The following is a 15,582-nucleotide window of genomic DNA, read 5'->3' on the forward strand; positions in this document are numbered from 1 at the left end:
GCAGTTTAGTCCACAGATACAACCCATTCCTTAGATACAGATGCATACTTAGTTTAGATCTGATGTAAGTCTTGCGAGTACTTTGGATGAGTACTCACGGTTGCTTTGCTACTTCTTTTTCCCCCTTACCTGATTGTTGCGACCAGATGATGGATCCCAGGAGCCAGACGACGCCACTGATGACTACTACTACCCGGAGGATGCCTACTACTACGTGACGACCGCTGACGACTTGGAGTAGTTAGGAGGCTCCGAAGAAGGAGGCCTTGCCTTTTCTATCGTTGCTGCTTTTGTGCTAGCCTTCTTAAGGCAATCTTGGTTAACTCATGTCTGTACTCAGATATTGCTGCTTCCGCTGACTCTTGTGTTTTCGAGATTATGTATTCAAGCCTTCGAGGCCCCTGGCTTGTAATATAAAGCTTGTATTATTTTAATTTGTGTCTAGAGTTGTGTTGTGATATCCTCCCGTGAGTCCTTGATCCTTATCGTACACATTTGTGTGTATGATTAGTGTATGATTCAATCGAGGGTGTCACAAGTTGGTATCAGAGCTAACTGCCTGTAGGTAGCCCCCCTTCCAACTCCTTGTCCTAAGTTGAGTCTAGTCAATGAAAAACTTTTACTAACTTGACTATGTGGCTTACGGACCCATGTCGCCATTGGGTGGGATTAGGATCTTTTATTCCTCGCCTATACTCTGGGACTCTGATATCTCGTCTATTCGGGTTAAACTTTTTACTAAGTCTAACATTAGGATCTCGTACCCATTTTCTACCGGAGAGCCCCTTCAATCCAGATGATCACTTGCTGCTTCAGAAGATTTTGAAGATACTCTCCGATGTTTCCTCGAAACCCTTGTGCCCTTCGCCGTTGCAATTCAATATCACCGATAAACCCCTCTGGATAACTACATACGCCTGTCATTCATATTGTCATCCCAAGTTGATCTTGTTATTACAAGATGCCTTGTAATACTCTCAGGTATTTCGAGAATCCACTATGCTTGCTATGTTGCAGCTCCTTTTCCGCCTGAATACATGTACGAATGATTCCTCACGATTATCGAGGATTCATTCATCCCCAATTGTTTAGGTATTTCACAAAAGTTTCGAAATACCATTCGATCTTCCGAATATCCTCAGCAGCCTATTGTTGTTGAAATTCTTGTTTGCTTGCATTATGGTTAATTCCATTCTAGTAATCTTCGTTGACATCCTCTATCACTATCGTTCCGAGTCCCTTGATCCAGTATGTCGCGAATGCTCGTAATCCTTAATGTCACTCCAAACATGAGCTTGTTCTTGTCAAATAAAACATTGATTGATTGTCGATCTGTATCGATTCAACTCAATTATCTTTTGATCAGAGCCTCTGCTTCAGATCTTCTTATTTGAAAATCATAATTGCTTTGTATGCAACCTTTGAAGTTATCCAGTTATATATATAACCCGACGCCTTTGCATTATTTCTTCTTCTAGGTGAGTATCGATACTCACATCAGATATTTTATGACCGCCATATCCTTGGTTGGATTATTATCCGACAACGTCCTTCATATTCAATAAGCTTGTGAGCCTTTCCTCGGATACATAATGCCTTTGGTAAATTGTATCCTCTTCTTTCTCGAGCATGCTCTACTACCGAGCTTGTGTTATTTATTCTTGGAATTTGTGGTATATGTTCCTAAGATGCCCCTATGGGTTGAACCTATGCCTTCCCTAATCCGTGTGAACCCGAGAGTTTTCATAAGTCATACTCTTCTGGTGTTTTGCTAGATATAATTTCAACACTACCATTTCATCAAAAGCGAGAAGTAAATGAAATGATATGCATTGAAGAAGTGGGAGTCGACCTTGAACTTTGTGTTCATGCCCGTGGACACGATGTAGATCTTATCATGGAAGCTTATTGTGATAATAATAATCCCCTTGTTATAAGTTCATCTGGTAACTATGTTTGTTCCTTTGGAACCGTGGTTCCGACTATGATTGTTTTTCTTTGATTCCATTTCTCAGACAAGTTAAAGCACATGTCTTCTACAGATCAATGCATCTCCACAACCTCTATTTTGATCTTCCTTCGAGTATCGCCCTCCGGTATCTCGAGAATAACAAAGAACCGTGTTGCTTCCTACGAGTCTTCATCTGGTATTGCTTCTCATCGATTTCAGAATTCCCCGGGTTTTGAGTTGTTAGTCACTCAAGAACGCCGATAAGTGAATCGATTCCACACTCCAATTCTACAACTCTAAGTAATTTTTGTTGCTTACGAGTTTAATAATCCTTCAAGCCATTCCTAACCTGATCGACCATATCATTATCGTGCTAAATTTTAACTATGCTACCTGGTCCTTCTTTCCGGAGCACAACTTTCGACGAAGAGCTAAGCTTACCTCGATCTTCCTCATCTTATCATTTCACCTCTAACAACAATCTTGTTTTTGAGCTTGTGTCGCATTCGTGGTTCCAATAACCTTTTGCTTCATCATTCCTTTTGCTTGATGTGGTCGCCGTTCGATGGCCTCTTCATAGTACCTCAACAAAATTTGTCGTGATCCCTATCAATATACTGACCTGTTTCAGGATATCAATTAAATTCATGATGAGAAATACCATCCTCGCTCCTCTATGATTGTGTTATCATCGACAACTTACTTGACTTCCTGCCAACACAGACCTGATTGTGTTTGGTTATACCTTACGTTCCGAGATAATCTTGGAAATGTTGCTTTGAATATCTTATGATCTACAGACCCAATCCATAATTGAAACACCATGTCGGTGCTATCTCGAAGCATGTCTTTGGTACTCTGATTTTCAATAAAACATTTTGAAGCCCAGTGTTAAAGGTTTCTTGCTCAATTATCCAAACATCCTTGTTTGGGTAATGTCATGAAATTTCTCTCCCCTTGCCTAAATGGTTTTCTACTTTCTATCATGTCGTGGATATCATGCTCTGCTTGTCCTTGGGAAGGATATACCCCTGAAATATGTGTCCAAACACATTTTTCTTTCCATTGTTCTGTTTGCTCTGGACATCACAATTTCCTTTCCGTTGTTTTTTTAACCTTTCTTGTGGTCTATATGCTATGAGAAGTAATATTTCCGGCATATATAAACACCTCGGTGTCAACTGCGTCGGTAAGACCCTGTTACTACTGTTGATGACATTCTGGTAACCACCAATGGACGAGAACTTTGCCTACTGGTCCGCCTTGTTTTAACGAGTAGGAAAATGGTTCTCTTCGTCCCTCGCCCTTGGTACCAACGTTGTTGCCAACATAAACTATATATCCTCTGACTTCCCTTGTTTCATGATCGTGCAAAGTGATTAGCACCTTCCTGGTGTTAACCCACATGGTGGACCCATAACCCACAGTGCCACAGGATCGAAACCTGACTCTCCTGTACATCCTTTTTTAATGGTTCCTCGCACTTGGCTTCGTATGAAAATCCCAAGCCACATTCCTAGCGATCTATTCTGGTATCAGCCGCAATATTTATTCCCATTGCTCTGAACCCCTTTCACCATCTGTTTCAGGCAACGAACGATTGCCTACCTAGTTGAAGCTTCTTATTTCATCTCCGTACCTTACTCTCGATGACTTTCTTGGAATTCAACTCGAGAGATGCCTCTATGCCACATTCACTGAGATAGCCCCCCCGGTGTCTATCTCCACCCCTTAAATCTCGGGACGAGATTTCTTGTAGTGGGGGAGAATTGTGACGCCCATGTAGTTAAGCTATAGTAATCCTCTGCTAATGGTGCCTTGTCATCACATTACTGTTGCTAATCCTTGCTTGATTCAAATCCCCGTTCAAATTCAATTTCAAAATAAAGTGAAATAAATTATTTCTCCAAACAGCAAAACTAAAATGTTCAAAGTATGGCAAATAATCCCTTGATATTTGTCATGTTTGAACCAACCTCTTTCGAATTCCCAAAATGCCCCTGGGAATCAATTTGTGGTCCAACTGTTTTTAAAATTGGCCTTTTCAATTTCTAAAGATGGTTAGGCAACTCCTTTTGACCTCAAACTTTTTGTGTCTCCTAGAAATAATGTGCTTGATTTATGTGACAAGTCTGATCTCTAGCAAAACTCATTTAGTTTCACATTTAAATAGAAAACAGTAAAGAAAATAAGTAACAGAAAAGAATTGTGTTAAAGGCTAAGCTAGTGTTACAATGGCAAAGCCCACCCAATCTACAGTCAGGCCCAGCCCGACTCCCCCCTCATCTTCTTTCTCTGTTCACAGGAACACTGTGGCAGGCATCCGGCGGCTACATGGCCACGCTTGGCCACGTGCAGGCCATCCGGCTCCTCCCCGTTGTCCTACAAGAAGCCGTTCGCGGCCCCGACAACCCTAGCCGCTTTCCCTTTCCCCCTTGCACCGCTTCCTTCTTCCCCGAGCAAAGCCGCCGCCGCCGCTCACCAAAGCCATGGTCACCGCCAAGCCCTTGCCGACCCGAGGTGTCCAGGAGGACCCTCATCTTCAACCACGTCGCCTGCGCCCCTGGATCGAGGCAGGGGGACCACTGAACGTCTCCTTCGACCCGGTCTTCTATGCCCCGGCCATCGCGACTTCGTCATCGGTCTGCCGCACCACGACCTCCCTATCCTCCCCGTGCTTCTCCCCGGCAACGCTGTGAGCCGCCGCACATTCCCCATTCTCCTTTAATTCTTCCCATCGCCGTAGGACGTCACCACCAACGCGCCCAGACCTCTCCATCAGCTGCCGTGCGCCTGCGCTCGCGCCGCCGAGCCCGTCCCGCTCACCTGCCCCGCTCCTTTCCCTGCGCCGCCGCCTATCGTCGCCCGCACCTACAGCCGCAGCGGCTCGGCTGTGCTCGTTCGCCGCTGCTGCTGCTCGGCACCCGCCGCGCCCGTCGTCACCCGCGCTCCTGCACTGCTTCACTGCTTCCCTGCCCGCTGCTTGCTTGCTGCTTTGCTTAGCTGCCGCTGCTGCCTAGCTACTGGAGCCGCCTCCACCTCTCGCTCTCTGTCGTTGCCCTCGCTTGCCCGGCCGAGCCCCGAGCTCGCGTCCACCCGCGCCCCTGTGCCTCGTCACAAGTGTCGCCCGCACGCCTAGCCGCGTTGCCGCCCTCCGCTCACCCCTGCAGGCCGCCGCTGCTCGCCGCTCTGCGCTCACCGCCGGCCACAGCTCCCCGCCGCCTCCGTCCACCGGCGCGGCCGCTGCCATGCCTGCCCACCCCTACACCCGCACATGCGCGTGTGTTGCCGGCAGGGTCCTTGGCCGGCCAGGTGTGTGTGCGTGTGTTAGATCAGGTTAGGTAATGGCCCACCAACGAATGGGCCCGTCTACTATAGCATTAGCATTAGTTATAATTAGATTAACCCAGTTAACTTAGTGTCTCACTGACAGCCGGGTCCCACCTTGCTAATTAAGTTATTAGATTAACTAAAAACCCTGTTAATAGCCCTGTCAATGACACATGGGACCTGCTGGTCAAGTTGATCAGTCAACCGTCAAAAGTTGACTTGCTGACTCAGTGTTTCCCGGCCCCACTGTCAGCCTCTATTACATAGCTGGGTGCACTGGACTGGGTGCACTTAGCCTTTTACTACTTGGATAATTCGAATTAATAATTTCAGAATATTGCTAAAACTTTGAAAATTCATAGAAATTAAACCATAACTCGGATGGAAATGTTTTCTATATGAAAGTTGCTCAGAAAAATCCAACTAATCCGAATACGTGGTCCGTTTACCTATCAGATGCATCTAACTATTTGAACATGGAACATTCCCCCTCCGGTCATCTGTCTGACACAGGTCCGGAACCGGGAAACATTCCCGGTTGTTTTCCCCCTTCACCTTTATCGCGTAGCCATACATTAGATCACATCCGACACATCTTATTGCCATGTTATGCTTTGTGGTGCTATGTTGCTTTATATTTACTATTTCTTCCCTTGTTCTCTCCGGTAGACCCCGAGACCGATGCCGCCCTTGTGATCGACTACGTCGACGACGACCCCTCCTTGCCAGAGCAACCAGGCAAGCAAACCCCCTTTGAGCATTATGATATCGCCCATTTCTTTCCCTCTCATGCTTGCATTAGAACTGCTACTGCTTTCTGTATGATCCTACTCTGATGCATAGCCTATTGTTGTTACCTGATTTCATACCTTACCTACTTATCCTAAACTGCTTAGTATAGGTTCGTTAGTGACCCATCAGTGATCCCCACCTTGTCCCAGTTGCCTTGCTTTATATTCGATGACTTGACCAACGTGATCGACGTCCAGGCCCCGACACCGCACATCACCCCCTTAGTTGTACGACACTACAGAGTTACTATCGAGTGCCGAGGGTGAACCTCATACATCACTCCTGATGAGATCTCTTTAGTGTAGCTATACGGTAGAGGTCATCGAGGGCGATTTCCTCCTTAACCACTTCCGTTACCGCTCTATCGTGCAACCCCTCAAGTGTGAACCTCGAGGGTGGATCCTCTTACGTTCACCTTGATGATAACATCGAGTGGGATTCATCGGAGGTGATTCCTCGGGTTTTCCCCTTGGTGTTAGACACACAGTTACTATGGTTACTATGACTTTACACTGAGCCATGTTACTAAAGACGGGTCGACCCTGAGGGGTACCCGTGCGAGCTTAATTACGAGTGATGTGGAGTTGGGTTGACCTGGACGGTGCCCGCGAGATACTTACGAGGCGTGGCCGAGCATTCTTAGCCCTTGCCGCAAGTACTCGAGACGGGGCGACGGGGTCACATCGATCGTGAGTCTCTGCTTGTTACCGCGCGTTCCTGATCCACTACAATTTGGATATTTGATCCGAGGGGCCTCTGGCCTGATAGCACTAACCATCACGTGGGCATAGTATGGGCGTTCTGTGTCGTATACATCAACCGAAGCTTAATAGACGTCAGTGACTGAGCGGCGCGTGTCGGGTTGAATGGAAAGCACCTACTTTGTTGAAGGAGGTAGCTAGGTCTGCTCACCGGCCACGTACGCAACATGCAGGAGTTCCTGGGGAGATGGCCCATGACCCCTGGGGGCATAGGTTTAGTCCGGCGTGCTGGCCTCTCTATTAAGCCTAGGTCGGGTTGCAGCGTATTGTTTGGTCGAGGTCGGGCATGACCCAGGAAAGTGTGTTCGGCCGGAGTTAATCGAGCATGGTGGGTAAGTTGGTGCACCCCTGCAGGGAAGAAAACATCTATCGATAGCCTATCCTACGGTAACGGACACCTGGAGTTGTATCCCGATCGATACAACTAGAACTGGATACTTGTGATGAGAACTGGATGCTGATGAGAATTGGATTGTGATGATAACTGGATAGTATGGCTTTGGGATTGCTTTCTCGTAGGGAGTCGAGAAAGGATCTCTGGCCGAGGTTGATAACACTACTACTACTTTACTTTATGCTACTCTACTCCCTCCTGTTGCTGCAAGATGGTGGCTTCCAGAAGATGCTAGTCTTTGATAGGCTAGGTTTTCCCCTTCCCTTCTGGCATTCTGCAGTTTAGTCCACAGATACAACCCATTCCTTTGATACAGATGCATACTTAGTTTAGATCTGATGTAAGTCTTGTGAGTACTTTGGATGAGTACTCATGGTTGCTTTGCTACTTCTTTTTCCCCCTTACCTGATTGTTGCGACCAGTTGACGGATCCCAGGAGCCAGACGACGCCACTGATGACTACTACTACCCGGAGGATGCCTACTACTACGTGATGACCGCTGACGACTTGGAGTAGTTAGGAGGCTCCTAGGCAGGAGGCCTTGCCTTTTTGATCGTTGCTGCTTTTGTGCTAGCCTTCTTAAGGCAATCTTGTTTAACTCATGTCTGTACTCATATATTGTTGCTTCCGCTGACTCTTGTGCTTTTGAGCTTATGTATTCGATCCTTTGAGGCCCCTGGCTTGTAATATAAAGCTTGTATTATTTTAATTTGTGTCTAGAGTTGTGTTGTGATATCCTCCTGTGAGTCCTTGATCTTGATCATACACATTTGCGTGTATGATTAGTGTACGATTGAATCGATGGCGTCACACATTGTATCAGATAGAGGAACCCAGTTTACCTCAAAGTTCTGGAATCAGTTGCACAAAACTTTGGGTACCAGGCAAGAGTTCAGTATAGCTTTCCATCCATAGACAGATGGACAAACTGAGAGAGTCAATCAAATTTTGGAGGATATGCTGATAGCTTGTGCGCTAGATTATGGATCTAGTTGGGACGAGAATTTTCCATACGCAGAATTCTCTTATAACAACAGTTATCAATCCAGTTTGAAAATGGCCCCTTTCGAAGCCTTGTACGGAAGGAGGTACGGGACCCCGTTGTCATGGGATGAAGTTGGTGACCGTCAATTGTTTGGACTAGATCTGATTAAGGAGTCTGAACAGAAAGTAAAATTGATTCGCGATAGGCTCAAGGTAGCCCAGTCCAGACAGAAGAGCTACGCAGATTCAAAACGCAAGGAGACAGTTTACAAAGTCGGAGACCGAGTTTATCTTCGAGTATCTCCACTTCAAGGAGTTAAGCGCTTTGGAGTTAAGGGAAAGTTAGCGTCACGTTTTGTAGGACCATACAAAGTTGTGGAGCGTATGGGAGAAGTAGCCTACAAGTTGGAATTGCCCGAAGGATTGTCAGGAGTTCACGACGTGTTCCACGTTTCCCAGTTGAAGAAGTGCCACGCAGAGATGGCTGATATACCGCTGGGAGATACAGTGCCGCTGGAAGCGATTCAGTTGGACAGTGATTTGACCTATGAGGAGAAACCAGTCAAGATTCTTGAGTATGCTAGCCAAGTCACCCGCAGCAAGGTTATCAAGTTTTGCAAAGTTCAGTGGAGCCACCACACGAAGGATGAAGCCACCTGGGAGCGAGAGGAAGAATTGCTGAAGGACCACCCTCACCTATTTTCTAGCCAACCCGAATCTCGAGGGCGAGATTCATCTTAAGGGGGGTAGGTTTGTAACATCCCAAATTTTCAATTTGGAATGTTATACATTAGATCATCATTGCATATCATATTTTATTGCTTTTGGTGGATTCTAGAAATTCTACGCTACTCAAGGACCCTCGGAGAGAGTTGGGGATTTTGTTATTTTCATATTTGAGTTTTCTCAAATTTTGAAATAGGGATCATTTGATTTTATTTATTTTATCTTCATTTATTTCTGCTATCAAAATATGAGAGAGGGAATAAAATGACTTTCCCAAAATAAATAAATATTGAGGATTTAATAAAAAATCAAATAATATTTTATTTTGGTTTTAATTGCTATTTTTTTTTTGAATTTAGGAAAAATTGCACGTTTTCAAAAATTGCATTTAGGGCCAAGAAAATGTTCATCCTGTTCTAAATATTTTATTTAGACGGAGAAAATTTGTTTTGGCATTTTTTAGAATTTTATTTATTTTTCTAGAATTTTTTTAGTCGCAATGAAATAGTTTAAAAAATAGAGACCCCGCACTCGACTGGGCCAAGGGCCCAGCCGAGCAGGCCGGCCCAGCTAGCCGCCGCCGCCTCCCGCCCGGGTCGGGACAGGAGTCCCGGCCGCCGCCGCCGCCGAGTCTGGGGAGGACCCGCCTCCCGAGGCCGTCCCCATCCCCAAGTCACCGCCTCCCCCCTTTTATAAACCCCGCCGGACCCCCCTGGAGCCGCCCCACACCGCCGCCACCTCCCCATGCCACCGCAGCCGCCGCCCCGCGCCGCTTGCCGCCCCTGCCACCGCCTGCAGCCATCGCCCCGCCGCCCCACACCACCCGCCGCCGCCGGAGCCCCGCCGGAGCATCGCCGGAGCCCCAAGCCGAGGTAGCCGCCGCCCCGGTTTTCTGAGAAAAGCCGTTTCAGTTTTTTTTTTGAAAACCCGAGTTTTCGTTATTTTAAATAGATTGGTTTTTCTCTGGTTTATTTATTTAGCGAGCATTCGCTCGTCCGTTCGTTTTCACGAACGTGTTCATCGTTTAGTTCCAGAAAACGAACGTTCGTTCGTTATTCTGTTCGTCATTTTTCTTTTTCTCGGATTAAATCCGTGATTTTTCTGATCGCGATTTCTGATCCGATGTTCGTTTTAGTATAACTTTTCGCGCGTTTGTCGGAATCAGGCAATTCAAGCGCCTGGAGTTTCGTCTCGAGACCCTCTTTCCGTTTAACCAACTCAAACAAGTTTTTGCCTCAGTAAGAATTGCCCTAGATTCAGATTAGTAAACGGAGCTTATTTCTTTTGCCGTTTGTCTTTCGTTGCTTTGTATGATTTGCTTCTTTTTGCCAACCAGAGTTCTTAAGTTGAACTATCTAGTTAGATCTTTTATTCGAGTTTTACCTATGCATTAGTTGAGAACTTATTGTATGCTTGTTTGTTTGTGATAGAGTATCCGGAGTGCACCGCTTGCTACTTCGAATCGCTAGGTTTCACGGATCATCAGCAAGGCAAGTAACACTTTGATCATACTTCCTATTACCCAGTTTTTATTGCATTAGATCAACCCTCACACCATTGCATGATTAGGATCTAATTAAATTGTGGGTCTGGGAAGTACATGAGGTAGTACCTATTACCTGTTATTATCAAACCTTTGGGAGTTACTTCTACGTTTGCTTGTTATGCCATGCTATGCTAGTAGACGTGGACTGGGTGAGTGAAATCCTTGACAGATGTGAGATTGATAATTTAATGGCTTATCTAAGGTGGCAACTTAAATACACATCTGGGTGGATTGAGGCATCTGGGTATTCCAGCAATTGCCTGTTTTTCTTTGGACCGCCACCCAGGCTCAAAGGGATCATGAGATTATTCATGCTAGAATCTTCCGTGTGCAGCCACAACCTACTATGGGCTCTAGCATAGTTGACTAAGTCATGCGAACTCTTACAGTGGTAGACTAGCAGATGTAGGGGATGTAGGTGGTACGGTCTACCCGATCGTAAGGCGCTAGTGCTTCTGAAAGACTATGTCTCGGTCATCCGTTTCTCAAACACCCTGTAGTGCGAGAAATCCAACGGAGGAGATCAAGTCTTGTGGGGGAAAGTGCACAAACCTCTATAGAGTGTATAAACTAATCATGATTAGCCGTGTCCCCGGTTGTGGACATCTTGAGTATCTAGTACCTGGATTATCATGTGAATCTCATCATGTTACTCTAATTAATTTTGTTGGGTTTTTAATGATGATGCTTAATTGGGATTGAGAATGCTGTCAACCATTCTCAATGTTTAACAACTACCATGATAGTTAAATAAAATTTATTCCTTTGCAGTAGGGAAAAATTGGCTTTACGCAAAACTGTAACCATAGAGCTTTCCACCAACAAAATATGCATGTAGTATAGTTTTATTCTTCCATCATTCTCTATGTGTTACATTGCTAGCATATTCCATGTGCTGACCCGTTTCGGGCTGCAACGTTCTTGTTGCAGACTTTTCAGATGACGAGTAAGGTGCCTTTTAGGTCATGGTTCTATACTCAGTGATGCCGTTGGAGTTGATGGACTCACTTATCTTCCAAGCCTTCCGCTGTTATCGTTATTAGATGGCATTAAGCCATATTTATTGTAATAAGTTCTCTTTTGAGACACTCGATGTAATAAGTGTGTGATTGCTACTCTGTTATAAATCCTTAAAGTACTGTGTGGTGTCAGCATTACTGATCCAAGGATGACACCTGAGCATAGAGATTGGACCGTTTGAGGTCTGGTCGCTAGACAATAGATTTTTGCAATAAGCATGCGAGTTCTTTATGACTAATGTTGAGTCCATGGATTATACGCACTCTCACATTTCTGGCATTGCTAGCCTCTCTTGTGCCGCGCAACTTTTGCCGGTTCCATAAACCCACCATATACCTTCCTCAAAACAGCCACCATACCTACCTATTATGGCATTTCCATAGCCATTCCGAGATATATTGCCATGCAACTTTCCACCATTATGTTTATTATGACACACTCCATAATTGTCATATTGCTATGCATGATCATGCAGTTGACATCGTATTTGTGGCAAAGCCACCGTTCATCATTTTTATACATGTCACTCTTTATTCATTGCACATCCCGGTACTCCGCCGGAGGCATTCATATAGAGTCATATGTTTGTTCTAATATCGAGTTGTAATTTTTGAGTTGTAAGTAAACAAAAGTGTGATGATCCTCATTATTAGAGCATTGGCCCATGTGAGGAAAAAAAGAGAGAAGGCCCAAAAAATGAGAGAAAAGAGAGAAGGGACAATGTTACTATCCTTTTGCCACACTTGTGCTTCAAAGTAGCACGATGATCTTCATGATAGAGAGTCTCCTATATTATCACTGTCATATACTAGTGGGAATTTTTCATTATAGCACTTTTAGTTTTCTTTTTGTGCTTTCATAAACTTATAGCTCTAGTGCATCCGTTGCATGGCAATCCCTACTCACTCACATTGATATCTATTGATGGGCATCTCCATAGCCTGTTGATACGCCTAGTTGATGTGATACTATCTCCTTCCTTTTTGTCTTCTCCACAACCACCTTCTATTCCACCTATAGTGCTATGTCCATGGCTCACGCTCATGTATTGCGTGAAAGTTGAAAAAGTTTGAGAACGTCCAAAGTATGAAACAATTTCTTGGCTTGTCATCGGGGTTGTGCGTGATTTGAATATTTTGCATGATGAAGATGGAGCATAGCCAGACTATATGATTTTGTAGGGATATGCTTTCTTTGGCCATGTTATTTTGAGAAGACAGAATTATTTTGTTAGTATGCTTGAAGTATTATTGTTTTTATGTCAATATTAAACTTTTGTTTTGAGTCATACGGATCTGAACATTCATGCCACAATAAAGAGAATTACATGGATAAATATGTTAGGTAGCATTCCACAACAAAAATTATGTTTCTATCATTTACCTACTCGAGGACAAGCAGGAATTAAGCTTGGGGATGCCTAATACGTCTCCAACGTATCTCTAATTTTTGATTGTTCCATGCTATTATATTATCTGTTTTGGATGTTTTATATGCATTTATATGCTATTTTATATTACTTTGGGACTAACCTATTAACCTAGAGCCCAATGCCAGTTCCTTTTTTTCCTTGTTTTAGATTTTCGCAGAAAAGGAATACTAGATGGAGTCCAAACGGAATGAAACTTTCGCGGTGATTTTTCTTGGACCAGAAGACATCCAGAGGGCTTGGAGTGCACGTCAGGAAAGCCACGAGGCGGCCACAAGGTTGGAGGGCGGGCCCAGGGGGGTAGGCCGTGCCCCACCCTTGTGGGCCCCTCGTGATTCCACCAACCTATTTCTTCCGCTTATATATTCTCAAATACCCCAAAACCTTCCAGGGGAGCCACGAAACCACTTTTCCACCACTGCAACCTTCTATACCCATGAGATCCCATCTAGGGGCCTTTTCGGTGTCCTGCTGGAGGGGGATTCAATCAAGGAGGGCTTCTACATCAACACCATTGCCTCTCCGAGCGTGAGTAGTTTACCACAGACCTACGGATCCATAGCTAGTAGCTAAATGGCTTCTTCTCTCTCTTTGATTCTCAATACCATGCTCTCCTCGATGTTCTTGGATATCTATTTGATGTACTACTTTTTGCGGTGCGTTTGCCGAGATCCGATGAATTGTGGATTTATGATTAGCTTATCTATGAATATTATTTGAATCTCCTCTGAATTCTTATATGCATGATTTGATATCTTTGCAAGTCTCTTTGAACTATCGATTTGGTTTGGCCAACTAGATTGGTTTTTCTTGCAATGGGAGAAGTCCATAGCTTTGGGTTCAATCTTGCGGTGCTCGATCCTAGTGACAGAAGGGGAACCGACACATATTGTATTGTTGCCATCGAGGATAAAAAGATGGGGTTTTCATCATATTGCTTGAGTTTATCCCACTACATCATGTCATCTTACTTAATGCGTTACTCTGTTCTATGAACTTAATACTCTAGATGCAGGTAGGAGTCGGTCGATGTGTGGAGTAATAGTAGTAGATGCAGGCAGGAGTCGGTCTACTTGATACGACGTGATGCCTATATTCATGATCATTGCCTTAGATATCGTCATAACTTTGCGCTTTTCTATCAATTGCTCGGTAGTAATTTGTTCACCCACTGTAATATTTTCTATCTTGAGAGAAGCCTCTAGTGAAACCTATGGCCCCCGGGTCTATTTTCCATCATATAAGTTTCCGATCTACAATTTTAGTTTCCTATTTACTTTCTTTGCAATCTTTTACTTTCCATTCCATGAACCAAAAATATCATTTTACCGTTTATCCATCTATACCAGATCTCACTTTGCAAATAACCGTGAAGGGATTGACAACCCCTTTGTCGCGTTGGGTGCAAGTTGGTGTTTGTTTGTGCAAGTATTCAGTGGCTTGTGTGTTGTCTCCTACTGGATTGATACCTTGGTCCTCAAAAGCTGAGGGAAATACTTACTCTACTTTGCTTAAGAGGTAGCAACAGCTGCATTCACGAAAAATATGGCACCGTCTAAATCCGTTGAGACGACACCGTATGAATGGTGGTTTAGCAAGAAACCTAAGCCGCCGTTTCTTAAAGTTTGGGGTTGCGACACTTATGTCAAAAGGCTTCAGCCTGATAAGCTCGAACCCAAATCGGAGAAGTGCGTCTTAATAGGATACCCTAAGGAAAAAATTGGGTACAACTTCTACCACAAATCCGAAGGCAAGATATTTGTTGCCAAGAATGGAAACTTTCTAGAGAAGGAGTTTTGATACGTCTCCAACGTATCTATAATTTTTGATTGCTCCATGCTATATTATCTACTGTTTTGGACATTATTGGGCTTTATTATCCACTTTTATATTATTTTTGGGACTAACCTATTAACCGGAGGCCCTGCCCAGAATTGTTGTTTTTTGCCTGTTTTAGGGTTTTGAAGAAAAGGAATATCAAACGGAGTCCAAACGGAATGAAACCTTCGGGAACGGGATTTTCTCAACAAACAAGACCTGGGACACTTGGACCCTACGTCAAGACACAAAAGAGGAGGCCACGAGGTAGGGGGGCGCGCCTACCCCCCCCCCCAGGCGCGCCCTCCACCCTTGTGGGCCCCCTGTTGCTGCACCGGCGTACTCCTTCCTCCTATATATACCTACGTACCCCCAAATGAACAGACACGGAGCCAAAAACCTAATTCCATCGCCGCAAATTTCTGTATCCACGAGATCCCATCTTGGGGCCTGTTCCAGAGCTCCGCTGGAGGGGGCATCGATCACGGAGGGCTTCTACATCAACACCATAGCCTCTCCGATGAAATGTGAGTAGTTTACCTCAGGCCTACGGGTCCATAGTTATTAGCTAGATGGCTTCTTCTCTCTTTTTGGATCTCAATACAATGTTCTCCCCCTCTCTTGTGGAGAACTATTCGATGTGATCTTCTTTTTGCGGTGTGTTTGTTGAGACCGATGAATTTTGGGTTTATGATCAAGTCTATCTATGAATAATATTTGAATATTCTTTGAATTCTTTTATGTATGATTGGTTACCTTTGCCAGTCTCTTCGAATTTTCAGTTTGGTTTGGCCTACTAGATTGATCTTTCTTGCAATGGGAGAAGTGCT

The sequence above is a fragment of the Triticum aestivum genome, chromosome 4A, assembly GCF_018294505.1.
Source record: "Triticum aestivum cultivar Chinese Spring chromosome 4A, IWGSC CS RefSeq v2.1, whole genome shotgun sequence".
Taxonomy (NCBI): Eukaryota; Viridiplantae; Streptophyta; class Magnoliopsida; order Poales; family Poaceae; genus Triticum; species Triticum aestivum.